A 15,608-nucleotide genomic window follows, 5' to 3' on the forward strand; every position below is an offset into this window, starting at 1 on the left:
GTTGTTGTACTTGTTAATTTGAGTAATGGAATGGTTGAATTTAAATTTTCATACTTGTTTATTATTAAGTATGTGCATAAACTTAAAAACATAAAATAAATGAAAATAACATTCCTATAAAAGAGCTACCATTATATTAAAGTGGCAAAATTTAAAAAGGATAAGACCTAGCTATGTGCCATTTTAAGACAAGGCTAAGATGGTATCTCCATAATTAGATTCAGATCTATAATTAACATCTCAACTTTGGATTGTTTTGCGTTTAATATTAAAAGAGAATCCTAGGGGTAAGACCTAGCCACGTGTCCTTGTAGACATGGCCAAGATGGTAAAACCTGTCTAAAAGATTCCAATTCTTATTAACATCTGTAAGTATGTTAGCATTCTTGGCAAACTGTGAATTATCAAAGTCACACGGGCCATCCTTTAAAAAGGGTTAATTTAAATTCCCTTAGTTATTTAACCGCCCCTTGTGGACGAAGTGCCTGTGGGCAATAATTAAATGTCCTCTGGGACTAAGGACAGTGGTAGCCTATGACTCCCTGTCAAGAAAAAGTGATGAACTGTGATTCAAACCTAAATACCTGGATACTGTAAAATCCTAGTTTATAATTAGATTAAATTGTCCTTGTGACTAGGCCTTATGTGCTATTATTAATTTAAAATTTAGGGTAATAATAAAGATCCTAAAATTTTAGCAAATTAACCTAAAATGGCAATTTAAAACCATGGTTAATAGAATATAAAATACTGTAAAAGCTTCTAAATAAAACCTTGCCCATTATTGCTATATGTAGTAATTGAAGCTACATGGCTGGGTCAGATGAAGTCAATAGTCATCCAGTGGAAAACCACGATAACGCTAGAATACAGTTAATTGGCGCGGAGCTGCAAGCGCTAGTAGATAATGCTATCACAAAGGCTTTGGATAGGCAGAACAGTGAGTCCTCTGAGACCCGAAGTAGAACCCTGTCTACACCACATTCCAAGCCAAAAACCCATTCTGAGGATCATAGCAAACCACCCTCTGTCCAGCCTAAACCTAAGAAAGATGATGATCGACATTCTTCAAATGAGAAAAGTGTTCACCCCAAGAAAATAGTGTTCGATAATGCACCTCGCGCTAAGGGATGCACCTACAAGTACTTTGTTTCATGCAAACCCCGAGACTTTACTGGGGAGAAGGGCGCTGTGGATTGCATGACTTGGCTGGATGAAATGGACACTGTAGTGGACATTAGTGGTTGTGCGGAGAGGGACATTGTAAAGTTTGTATCCCAGTCCTTTAAAGGTGAAGCCCTGGCCTGGTGGAGGTCGTTAATTCAGGCTACTGGGAAGATTCCACTGTATAACATGTCTTGGGAGCAATTTGTTACTCTTATCAAAGAAAATTACTGCCCTCAGCATGAGGTTGAAAAGATAGAGTCTGACTTTCTATCTCTGGTCATGAAGAACCTGGATTGCCAGGCTTATCTCACAAGTTTTAATACTATGTCAAGGTTGGTTCCTTGCCTAGTGACCCCGAAACCCAAGAGAATCGCACATTTCATTGGGGGTTTGGCCCCAGAAATAAAAGCAAGCGTGAAGGCCTCTCGGCCCGCTACATTTAGATCCGCAGCTGATATATCTCTGTCCCTCAGACTGGACGCAGTGAGACAGAGATCACTGAGAAATACGGATGTGGAGAAAAGGAAACGTGAAGATGATAATTCACGTCGGTCGAGCAAGAAGCATAAGGGAAATCATGATCACAAAAAGGGGTCAGGATCTAAGAAAGGTGATCAATAATCGGGTGATAGATCCAAGTGCAAGATTTGCAAGAAGCACCATTTTGGGAAATGCAGGTATGAGCAGAAACCCCAATCCCAGCCGGAGGCATGTGGAATTTGCAAGTCCTCTGAGCACAGCACCCTTGATTGCAAAAAGCTAAAAGATGCAACTTGCTATAGTTGCAATGAAAAAGGGCATATCAAGACCAACTGCCCAAAACTGGCAAGGAAAGCTGAGGAAGGGAAAAAGACCAACGCCAGGGTCTTTCAAATGAATGCTTAGGAGGCCATCCAGAACGACAATATTATAACCGGTACGTTTCTCATTAATGATGTTTTCGCAAGAATATTGTTTGATTCTGGAGCAGATAAATCCTTTGTAGATAATAAGTTTTGTGAGTTGCTAAGATTGCCTGTTAAAACCTTAAGTGTGAATTATGAGGTGGAATTAGCTGATGGGACCAAGGAAACAATTTCGACTATGTTAGATGGATGTGGCATATCCATTAGGAACCACTCTTTTCCCTTGTCCCTCCTTCCGTTTAAGTTAGCCGGTTTCGATGTAGTGATAGGTATGGATTGGTTATCGCATAACCAAGCCCAGATTGTGTGCAACAAGAGGCAAGTGGCGATCAAGACCCCGTCTGGTGAACCACTTACCATTCAAGGAAATACTCAACATGGATTGCCTGAGCAAGTGACTATGCTCAAGGCATCCAGATGTCTGAAGAAGGGTTGTGTCATCTATATGGCACAGGTAACCATTGACGAGAAGAAGCCCAGGATCAAAGATATACCTGTTATTTCTGAATACCCCGAAGTTTTCCCGGAAGAACTACCTGGTTTGCGACCAGATAGACAAGTAGAGTTCAGAATTGACATCATTCCAGGAGCAGCACCTATTGCAAGAGCACCATATAGGTTAGCACCAACAGAAATGAAGGAATTAAGGACGCATTTAGATGACTTGCAAGCCAAAGGTTTCAATAGACCTAGTTCGTCTCCATGGGGAGCACCAATCTTATTTGTCAAGAAGAAAGATGGGTCGATGCGTTTGTGCATTGATTACCATGAGCTTAATAAGGTCACTATCAAGAATAGGTATCCATTACCCAGGATCGACGATCTATTCGATCAGCTACAAGGAGCAAGCCACTTTTCCAAGATAGATCTGAGATCAGGCTATCATTAGTTGAAAGTTAAGGATGAGGATGTACACAAGACTGTGTTTAGAACTCGCTATGGTCATTATGAGTTCTTAGTGATGCCTTTTGGGCTCACTAACGCACCTGCTGCATTCATGGATCTCATGAATCACGTCTGCAAGCCTTATTTAGATAAATTTGTCATCGTCTTCATCGACGACATTCTCATCTACTCAAAGAGCCAAGCTGACCATGAGAAACATCTTCGATGTATTCTGAAGCTGCTACATCAAGAAAAGCTCTATGCCAAATTTTCTAAATGCAAGTTTTGGCTTCGAGAAGTCCAATTTCTTGGACATGTTGTGAGTGAGCAAGGTATCCAAGTGGATCCCGCTAAGGTTGAAGTTGTCATGAACTGGCAAGAGCCGAAGACGCCTACGGAGATTCGCAGTTTCTTAGGACTAGCAGGATATTACAGGAGATTTATTGAAAACTTCTCAAGGATTGCAGCACCCTGACTCAACTCACTCGCAAGAATAGCAAGTTTGATTAGGGGCCTAAGCAGTAAGAATCTTTTGATATTTTGAAGCAGAAGTTGAGCAATGCTCCTGTACTGACATTGCCTGATGGAATCGATGAGTTTGTAGTTTACTGTGATGCATCACACACCGGGATGGGTTGTGTGTTAATGCAAAAAGGAAAGGTCATTGCCTATGCTTCACGTCAACTAAAGGTACACGAGAAGAATTACACCACCCATGACTTGGAGCTGGGTGTCGTTGTATTTGCACTAAAGCTATGGAGGCATTACCTATACGAAACTAAATGTGTGATCTATTCTGATCACAAGAGCCTTCAGCATTTGTTCAATCAGAAGGATTTGAACATGAGGCAGCGACGCTGGATGGAAACTCTGAACGATTACGACTGTGAAATAAGATACCATCCAGGAAAGGCTAATGTAGTCGCAGATGCCTTAAGCAGAAAAGAGAGAGTGAAGCCAATAAGAATCAATGCCAAGAGCATTGAGATCAAAAATAGTTTGAATGCAAGATTGTTAGCTGCACAGAAGGAAGCTGTGCTAGAAGCTAACTATCCCAATGAAAAGCTAGGAGTAACTGAAGAACAGTTATCCTATGGCAAGGACGGAATCCTGAAATTAAATGGAAGAATATGGGTTCCTGTTTATGGAGGACTTCGGGATGTTATCCTCAAGGAAGCCCACAGTTCCAAATATTCCGTTCATCCTGGAGCTGACAAGATGTATCAGGATGTAAAGGCAAACTATTGGTGGATAGGCTTGAAAAAGTCTATAGCTGCCTATGTAGCTAAATGTCTGACTTGTGCTCAAGTCAAGGCTGAGCATCAAAAGCCGTCAGGTTTGCTACAACAGCCGGAAATTCCCAGTTGGAAATGGGAAATGGTGACGATGGATTTCATCACCAAATTGCCAAGGACGAAGAAGGGAAATGATACTATATGGGTCATAGTTGATAGACTGACTAAGTCAGCACATTTCCTACCCATTAAAGAGACTTATAGTTCTGACATGTATGCCCAATTGTATGTTGATAAGATTGTGTCTCTACATGGAGTACCAGTGGCTATTATCTCTGACAGAGATACCAGATACACGTCGCATTTTTGGAAAAGTTTCCAACAGTCTCTGGGCACGCAATTGAATTTTAGTACAGCTTACCACCCTCAGACGGATGGGCAGAGTGAGCGTACCATCCAGACCTTGGAAGACATGCTTCGTGCATGTGTGATTGATTTAGGAGGTAGCTGGGATAAGCACCTACCATTGGTCGAGTTCTCCTACAACAATAGCTACCATACCAGCATTCAGGCTGCGCCTTTTGAGGCATTATATGGTAGGAAGTGCAGAACGCCCATCTATTGGGCAGAAGTAGGAGACACTCAATTATCAGGTCCTGATATAGTCTTCGAGACAACGGACAAGATTGTCCAGATTCGCGATCGCCTAAAAGCTGCCCCAGATAGACAAAAGAGCTATACTGATAAAAGGCGAAAACCTCTCAAATTCGAGGTTGGTGATAAAGTTTTGCTCAAAGTATCACCTTGGAAAGGGGTGATGCGATTTGGCAAGAAAGGTAAGTTAAGCCCGAGGTACATAGGACCATTCGAGATCATCGAATGCGTAGGGTCAGTGGCTTATAAGTTAAACTTACCAGAAGAGCTCAGTGGTATTCACAATGTGTTCCACGTCTGCAATCTGAAGAAATGTCTAGCTGATGAATCACTAGTCATACCACACACCGATGTGCACATAGATGAGAGCTTGAAATTTGTGGAAAAACATGTGCCGATTGAGGACCGACAGGTAAAGAAGCTTCGAAGGAAGCATGTGCCTATTGTCAAGGTCAAATGGGATGCCCGCAGAGGTCCCGAATATACGTGGGAGTTAGACTCCACGATGAAAGAAAAATACCCTCAATTGTTTTTGTAAATCTCGAGGTCGAGATTTCTTTTAAGGGGGTGAGGATGTAACACCTCGAAAATTCATGACCAATAAAATAAAGACACGTGTCATGCGAGACAAACATGTCAGGAACCGGGACAAATAAAGATGTATGGTAGGATTTAAAAAGGGCGTCATGTTATTAAAATACATCTGAACGACCCAAGGGCGACATGTTATTAAAACACCTCTGAGAGACCCGAATCATAAATCCCAAGATCCTTAAATCGTTATGATAAACATCTGATATATATATTAGCCGGTTAGTCTTAAATAAATAAAATTCCATTCTTATGTGGAAATTTAATTCCTTAAAATGTTACTACAATATTTAGGAATTTACCATTCTTGACTAAAAGAATTAAATTTGAGGTAAAGCATGTTCAAACATGTATTCTTAGTATTTCCGTCAATTTCAACCTCCCATATAGTGCCAAAACATGTAAGAGCATGCTAAGCATGCAAGGTCTGAGCAAGAGGGACCCTCAGCTGATTAAAGGACCCAAAAATTCGGAGTCTACGAAGTTGCATGGTCAAGGCTTGAAAGTTGTCAAATTTTTGAATTCTGGTCAACGGTTACGGACCGTATGGCTTTAGGCTTACGGTCCGTAAGGTGCATATCTGGGCGAATTCAGCAAGGGTCGGTTACGGACCGCAACCGTTCAAGCATACGGTCCGCAAAAGCTGCATACGGACCGCAAGAGCTTAGGCTTACGGTCCGTAAGCCTGTCGCTGGTAGCAGAAAATGGACAGCTGCCTGTTCAGCCAGTTCCACCGCCTTTCATGAGTGGTTTTCGAAATCAGGGACTTACTAGGCAGTATATAGCATAGTAGGAACACCTGGGATGATCTTGTAACACATGTAGACTATTTTGGCAAGATCTTGTGACATTTAGTTCACTATATAAGGAGCTTTAGTTGTGACCATCTAGTTCATTCATTTGCAAAGTTCACAACTTCATCTCTGGAGCTCTCTGGACATCAAGCCATTATCCTAGTGATCTCTAGCTGTAATTAGGATTCTTTTAAGTGTCCTTAACCTTTCTTAATTCGTTTTAGCTTAGTTAATTAGCTAAAAGTCAAACCGTCATAATTAAGGTTTGACTTCGAGATTAGTCAATAATTACTCAGTCAAATCTCGAATTAAAAATACCTATAAGTAGGTAATTATGTGGGTAATAAACCCTTAAAAGGGTATTTTCAGATTCCCACCCTAACTGTGTTAATTGTCGAGTCAAAGCTTATTATAAAAAGTCAACAGAATGCTTATTTTCAAATTAAAGCATAATTAGCAATGTAGGATATATGCAACCTGTTTGATCATTAAAATAACTTGGTAATTAGTGTAAGAACATGTCTAAACATGTTCAACTCGACAATTTTCAGTTTAGACCCGGTTTGGAACCGAAAGTCGCATAGTTTGACTTTCGCTTTGACTTTCAGTTCTGACCCGTTTAGGCCAAGTTTAGGATTGCCTTAAAGCTTCTTTTGGACCTAGTTACATGTTAATATAACCCTCTGTGGTTATACGGCTTGGTTCACTAGTTGTCTAATTATTATGCAAGTTTCCGTTAAATGCTCATATGTTGACCATTATGCCCAAATGACCTTAAAATATGATATTTGAGAATGTAAAAGGGTAGACACCTTAGCTACTGATTTATAAGCTTACACCTAAAATTTGAGATCAGTTTGAGATATAGATTAAGAGTTATGCTCATTAGCGTAATTAGAAGCTTCTTTAGTAATTAAAAGGCGTAAATTGCATATAGCCTATCTAAACCCAAATTTTTATACAAAACTTTGTACCTACTGATATAAAATAATATTTTGGGATTTTTAAATATTTTTATTCAATTTTAGGTTGAGCATAACTTAGTGTTCTAAGCTTAATTCGGTTAATGCCGGTTTTGCCCTTTTGGGCTATAAAATGAGTTTTATAAATCCTGTTGACCCCGAACCTTTTTCTAATGATCTAATATGTTAAATAAAGTATTTTGAGCCTTCTGGAATTTTAAAAATATCAGCTTTCTATGCCAAACCTGGAAATGGCTCCAAATCGCCTTTTTAAGCGTTTTTAACGCATAAGTATGTAATAAAACCTTTTTAAAACATATGGAGTTGATACCTACTGATGTACTCTGTAAAATTTTATATTTTAACAGTAGGCAAATATTTTAAACTCAGAATTCCAGTTTTGACCTTTTAGGCATATGTGAAATTACCAAAACGCCCCTACGGTGCATAGAATGGTTAAGATTGATAAATTTCACCTATGATTTATACCCTACTGTTATAGCTTAATAAAATGAGTATATTTACTGATTTATTCAGACCTGTGACTCAGAATATTATTTAAACTCTTTTACACCCTTTAAAATGACCAAAATGCCCTTCTGAGGCATAGATTGGGTTTAAAACCATTTTAGGCATAATAGAAGGTATCTTTCTGATATTACAACATATTTAAGGCATATTAATTCAGGAAACTTGTATATGACTCTTATGGTTACTCGTTACGCACTTTTCGCGTTCGGATCGGCTTATGTAACGAGTTAACACATATTAGCCGAAACGGGTCAAACCATATCATCTTTGTGTCAAAATCCAGAATGTGATTAAGTTACCCCTATTAAACAAGTATACAAGCTTGTCGGGTCAAAACCACATTCTAAAACGGTTTCGCTTATTTATGCGTTTAAACCGTATTCCTTATTTAAAACTAACCGGTCTAAGCTTAGGCTAAATTAAAAGACCCGTTAGGATTCTAATAGGTTATTATAAACCTTCGTTCCAGAATAGGAGAATCCAGTAAAAGAAACTTGCACTTACTTGTTGTGGTTTGTACTTACTTAGGTAAATACTTTTAACTTATTTTCCCTTATACGGGCTTGGGGTACGGTATATAAATTACCGCTTGGTCGGGCATTTGACCTTAATCGATTAGTGGTTAAGTATTATCAAGATGACCCGTTTGAAAATTGGTTTTGTTTGTTTTACGCCTTTGGGAGTTTAATGACCATGTCCCAGATATCCTTGGCATTATTCATGAAATAGCCACGACCTTGACACGCGGGTGTAGGCGTACACCCGACAATGTGTCCATATTTATTAAGGTATAACCGTTGGTTTCCCGCCACGGGTTTATACTATGTGGTGTGTCTATTAATCTTAAACCCGGCACGAAGCGGGCGACTAAACGCATAACAAACATGTAATTCTTTTACAAGTTTAAATTTGATTAATTATCCCAAGTTATAAAAGGTTTTGTACCATGTGCATTCAAATAAATTTTTAAAACATTTTTCAAAATGAGTCAGTTAAATTGTATTTACCAGTGTAAACTGACGTATTTTCCCCAAAATATTAAGTGCAGGTTCTACACGAAATAGGCTGGCCTCTCCTTAGCATCGTTTGGAGTCTCGCAAGCTTGGATGCAGTGAATCTGTTGAACAACTCTCCTTTTTATTTCGATCCGCATGTGGATCTGTTTCGACTACTTGTGATACTTGGATATTACAATTGTTGGTTGAAATAAATCTATCCTTTGCTTCCGCTGTGCATTTAGATATTTGTGTTGTTTGACTATGACGATATCAACTACGTCACTATACCCCCACCGGGCCCACCGGTGACACGTGGAAAAATTAGGGGTGTGACACCATTATAATGTGCAGTGCTTCCATTGCCACAATGAAAAGAAAGGGAGCCTTAACCCTCTTTTATATTGAAATTCTTCCGTTGGAGAGCCGTTTACCAAAACCAAATCTCTACCCGTGAAAAGAATTCCCATGACCCAGTTTCTCCACCTTGATGGAAACCTCATGTGTGCTAGTATGGAAATTAAAATTTCCTATTGAGTGTATCGTAAGCTTTTTCTATATCGGCCTTGAAAACGAAAATGCTTCTCTTTGTTTTCTTTGCCCAACCCACCACTTCATTTATTACTAAAGGTCCATCTACAATATTTATTTCCGACACAAAAGCTGACTGTACATTAGATACAACACTTTTTATTACCCCTTTTACTCTATTTGCTAGCATTATAGATAAAATTTTATTCACCACCCCTAGTAACGATATCGGTCTAAAATCAGAAAAGGACATAGGATCACCTACCTTTGGGATAAGTGCAATGAAAAAGGCACTACATGTACGATGAATCGACCCGTGTGTGAAGAACTGATTCATGACCTGCATAATCGGTACCTTTAACTCTTCCCAGTATGTTTTTATTAAATTGAACGTAATACCCTCAGGGCCTAGAGCTTTGTTTATTCCACAATCCCATACAGCCTTGCAGACTTCTTCATTCGTAACGGTAATACCAGTCCATCTGCGTGTTCCGTGCTCAACATTTTGAAATCTCATGGGCTCAATCTAGGTCGAGATCCCACTTGTTCCTTAAATTTCATTTGAAAAGCTTTCAGGAACTGGGCTTTTATTTCATAAGGATCAGACACCCAAACTCCACCTATCCATAATCCACAAATCTTATTTCCAGTATTATGATTGTTTATAATCGTGTGGAAATAACTTGTGTTTTTGTCACCCAACCCTATCCATCATGAGCGCGCTTTCTGTTGCATATCCAGAGCCACTATGTTATGCCACTCCCTTATTGTTTTTTTACATTCGTGCCAAACAGACAGTTCCACATCCGATAGTGACCTATTTTCAACCTGATCATCCAAAGCTTTCAGCTTATTTTGTGCTTCCATTAAAGCCCTCTCGTCCTCCTCTTTTTTATTATTCCGCAAAATTTTTAACTCATCCCTGATTGCCTTTAATTTTACTGCTACCACTTCGTCATTGAATCTTGAATCGCATGTTTTCGTAAGGCCCTTCTTCACTGCATCATCGAAAGCAGATAAGGTAAACCAACTGTTGAAAAGTCTAAATGGAGGCAGACTGAAGCTGTTGTATACCGTAGTTAATATTAATGGGCTATGATTGGAAATTTCTCTATTAAGAGCCAATAGATAAGCATTCGGCTATTTCCCCATGAAATTCCCGCACACCAACACACGATTTAACTTACTTAGACTTGTGCAATCCCAAGATAAAAACGTAAATTTCATTCCCCCATATTGTACTCCTGAAAGCCCCCACTACTGATGAAATTATTAAAATGCATGGCTCCATTTGCGTCAAACTGTGAGTTAAATCTATCTTCAAGAAATCTTACCTCGTTAAGGTCACCCAACATTATCCAATTCTCGGTTACTGAATTCATTGCAAGTATTAACCCCCAATGTTTAAGTTATCAAGCAATACGAATTAAAACGGGTTATCTGAATTCCAGACACATAGGTCATTGATCCCATACCCGACCAAGTGCTAATAATTTACCGTATCCCAAGCCCGTATAGGGAAAATAGGTTAAAAGTATTTACCTTGCTTATGTTTTTTCAATCCAGAGACAAATATATAAGCACAACCGATATAACAAAACGACTAGCAAGGTTGAAATTTACTTGACGCCCTAGTCTGGAATGAATGATATAATAACCAAATTAGAATGTTAACGGGTCCTATTCAAGTCATAGACATGGACCGGTTAACTAATATATAAAGAAAACGATACGGTACGCTAGATTAAGCGGTGACCGAATAAAATGTAGTTTAAACCCTCACAAGTACTAAGACTTGTATAATATAGGTAAACAATAATACATTCTGGAATTTATAAGAATTTGAAGGAGTTTGACCCAATTCGATTAACGTACATAAACTAAGTTACATACGTCAACCGTACGCGCATAGGCGGTATCGGGTGATCGGATGAGTTAGTATCAAGTTCATTATGTCAAAAATCTTTATTATGTTACCATATCAGTAGGTATTACATTTTATAAGTTCATTATAGTCCAAAACCCATTTATGCACAAAATGGCATAATACGCATTTTTATGGCATAATTCAAGAACTTGCATAAAACCCGAAAAACGATTATGATCAAATAGTATAACCTCAGAGGGTTATTTCACACATAAATATGATCATAATGCAACTTCAAATTAGTAGCTAACTTAGCTAAATCGGGTCAGAATTGAAAGTCAAAGCAGAAGTCAAACTGCTTGACTTTCGGTTGCGAATCGGACTATAAACAGGTAATGACGGGTTGAACATGTTGTGACATGTTCTAATATAATTTACCAACTGATATAGTGTCAAAAATATGTGTTTAAACGTTTATAAGTTCATTTTATAAGTTTTCTAAAAACTGCGTTTTGACTTTTATTTTATTATAGCTTTGACCCGTCATTTGACCAACTTAACGTGATCTTCAAGAGGTGCCCTCATAGGGGATTATCACCTACCTAATTACGATCACGTAGCCATGTTCGAATCGAACAATGGTTGGACCATAATGGTTATAACCGAAAGTCAAGGCAAAAGTCAATTTGCTTGACTTTCGGCTAATTACTTAGCCTACAAAAAAAAAAGAACTGAGAAGGAACACTTACAAGTGTTCTAGGATGAAAATGAACTCAATTGGGAGGCTTCTATGAAGAAGCAACTCTAGGAGAGAGGATAGAGAGAAAATTGAGTGAATGAGCAATGAATGAGGGTGCCCAAGGAGGCTATTTATAGTTGTAGAAGTGTTATATAATTAAGACATGTGTTAAGGGATGTTCTAGGATGTTAGCAGGTGTCTATTGAGGGGTTACAAGTTGCACAAGATGTCACACCCCGACCGCGTAAAACAACAAACCGCGGCGGAAACATCAGGGAATCGTGTCACAGAATTATTGTTTCATAACACATGGTATTTAAAGTTTGGTTTTATTAGATAAAATGATTACATTGTCTTAAAATAAACGAAAACATAACAAAAATTAAACTGTATTTCTTGGTTTTAAGTCACTAAGGCCCAACTCCACCCTAAGTGAAGCATAATCGTTATCAAACATTAGCTCCTGAAACACATGTGAAAATAGACACGTTAACATAAAAATGCCTGTGAGTAACATAGGTTTTGTTGATGAGGATTCATGACTTGAAAGTTAAAAGAAATGTTTAACGAAAAAGTGGTCATGAACCTTATAAAATGTTCTCTTTTATAAAATCATATGAAAATCAATATGAAAATCAGATGATATAAAAGAAATGATGCACGGTTAAATAAATAACCAAATGAAAATGAATTGTGTAAAATATGTCATGTCTTGAAATAAAATATCATGTTTTGTGTAAAAGATGTCGTGTTTTGAATAAAAGATTTCATGTCTTGTCTTTGTCGAAGTGGTTTAGATAACGTCACAATATGTAATGTAATAAAAGCACTTATATATAGGAAGTACCAGCGGCGTATCCACCATGCCTTTATCCCATTACACACGTCTCGTTATTTAAATCACTTACCAATAACCACCAAATAATGTCTTGTTTAAACCAATGTCAAATGTAAAGTATAAACAATGTCTTATGTAATAATGTCAAGTATAAACAATGTCTTGTGTAAAAATGTCATGGCATAACCCTGTCTTGTATAACAAATGTCAAGTATAAACAATGTCTAGTATGGTAAGTAAAAAGTCTTTACTTAAACCACAAGTAATAATGTCATGTATAACCAAATGTCCTGTGTAACCAAATGTCATGTACAAAACAATGTCTTTGAATAAACAAAGGTTTAAATCAAAAGTTATGTTTTGAAACCCATTGCTTTTATTGTTAATAACATTTATCAGGCTTGTTATCGAATATACTCAAGCCTTGTTGACTGTCAGCTAAACCCTTATCAAGTCAAAGGTTTATCAATGTTCATCGGATTCTGTCGTTCCCTAAAGTCACTTCCAAACAAACCTACGAAGCGGGAACGAGATTGTCAATCCTATGGTACCATTACATACTACCGCTCGGCGTGCTCAATGTTAATGAATGTATCTTGTCTCGTTTAACATACCAAAATATCATAATCAATGTAAGCATGTCATGTAAAATGTCTTTAAAACCATGTACTAGGTATGCTAAGTCAACATACGAAGTATAATGTCCATGAAATCAATGTGCTAAATATTCTAAGTCAAGATATGAAGCAAAAGTATCTTTGAAATCAATGTGTTAGGCATACTAAATCAATATACGAAGCAAAATACAATTTAAATCAATGTGCTAGATATGCTAAGTCAACATATGCAGCAAAAGTATACCTGAAATAAATGTGCTAGGCATGCTAAGTCAACATACGAAGCAAAACATAATTGAAAGCATGTACTATATGTGTACTAGATGAACATATCACAAGTGTCATGAAAACATGAAAGTAACAATAAGCACAAGTGTTTCACCCAAAAATATTTAAAAATATTAAAAGAGGGGACTATGTACTCACTTTAGATTGCTTAAGTCTTGTAGTAAAGATCAAACAATGCTTGAAGGAACAAGGAATCAAGTGGTACCTAGTATCGGATAACTATGTTAATGAATTGGGACCTAAATAGGGGGATAGGATAGAATGAGGTCTTGTAAACCAAATGAGCATTGGAACTCATATAAAATGGTTTAACAATGTCTACTTTAACGTGTCATTTGCATAAACATGTGTTCGTATGGTTAGATATTAGCTATGATAAGTCTTAAATGCCCAAACATGTTTAAAAATGTTATTATATCAGTTTACATGTCAAAAGTTTGATCACATATGCTTAAAATGAATTTATGCGCAAAAAGGGCATTTTGATCATTTTTAAAGGGCATATAAACGACTTATCATATAACTAACCAAACGAAGTGACCATAAGGTATAACCTCAGTAGGTAATTCCCTATACAACTATGGTCACAAATATGTGTTTGGTCGGATCCTAAGATCGACCAAACGGGTCGGGTTCGAAAGTCAAAGCGGTGGTCAAGATCGCTCGACTTACGACCCTAAATAAGCACTAAACTAGAAGTGACGAGTTAAACATGTCAAAACATATTTAACTAAGTTGAAAAACTGATTTGGTATCAAAACAAAGTGTTTTGATACCCGAAAATAGTTTCGTTGTACAATGCACATAAACGTGCATTTTGACCGAAACTTTGACTCGTCACTTCGATTAGTAAACGTGGTAATCAGTAGGTATAATCGCAAGGGATTATAACCATCGTGATTACGATCACGTTGCAAAGTTCAATTAAACTTTGACTTGACCAATTCATGGTCTAAACCGAAAGTCAAATTGTTTGACTTTTAGCTTGAAATAGCTAAAATAAATAAAAAAAGACTAGATAGAACACTTACTTGTGTTCTAGGATGAAGAAAACTCAGATTAGAGGCATCCAAAGATGGTAGCAACTCCAACTTAGAGCAATAGATGAGAAAGATAGGAAATGAGCAAGTTGTTGAATGAATGGAGCATGTTATTTATGGTGTTCATGAATTTGTAGGATCTTGACAAGTGTTTGTGTGATGCCCAAGGATTAATCTCATCCCTACAAGTGTTTGGACCAGGTTGCAAGCCTTGGAGAACACTTAAATTGCCTACAAGATTGAAAAACCATGAAAGGAAACAAGTTGCAAGCTGGATGGAAACTAGCTGGAACATTATGCCAGCTGCAGTCTCTCGCACCCCGCGACCCAGGAGGCTTCTCCTGTCGCGCCCCGCCAGAGACATTCATCAGAATTCAAAGTTTGGCAGTTTTAGTCCCTGCAGCCCCTTTAAACTTGTTTTTAACGTATTTAACCTCTGTTAATCCATATTTCAAGCTTTATAAGGACGTTAAAGAATAGGAGACCTGAAATATGCTTGGAAATATCATGGATGTGGGTTCGTTTGGCTGTACGGTTGCGTTTTTCGCTTAATTACGACGAACGCTTTAACGAACGCGAAAACGATCCAAATTATGAAACGAATGGTATTTTTGCATTCCCATCACTAAAATACAATATTTTAATGATCACAAAAACTTTTGGATGTGTGTACATATTCCGTATTATGAAATACGTGAATTGGCAAACTTTCGCACTTTGGCACAAATAGTCCCTGAGTACCAATAAGCATGTTTTTGCTATACCGAACCCTCTAAAACTTTTTTCTAAGTTATGTTAACGGTATTTAGGGTATGTTTAGCTTATGTCATTTTTCCGGAGCGTACGTTGTGTTAAACTGATTACGTTTATGTAGCAATTTGCGTATAACTTTCAAGAAAGGTTTAAGAGTTTGAAATCGAACAAGAATTAAAACGTGCAAATGTCAAACATAAATAAACAAATCTTGGA

The sequence above is a fragment of the Helianthus annuus genome, chromosome 15 (genome assembly GCF_002127325.2).
Source record: "Helianthus annuus cultivar XRQ/B chromosome 15, HanXRQr2.0-SUNRISE, whole genome shotgun sequence".
Taxonomy (NCBI): Eukaryota; Viridiplantae; Streptophyta; class Magnoliopsida; order Asterales; family Asteraceae; genus Helianthus; species Helianthus annuus.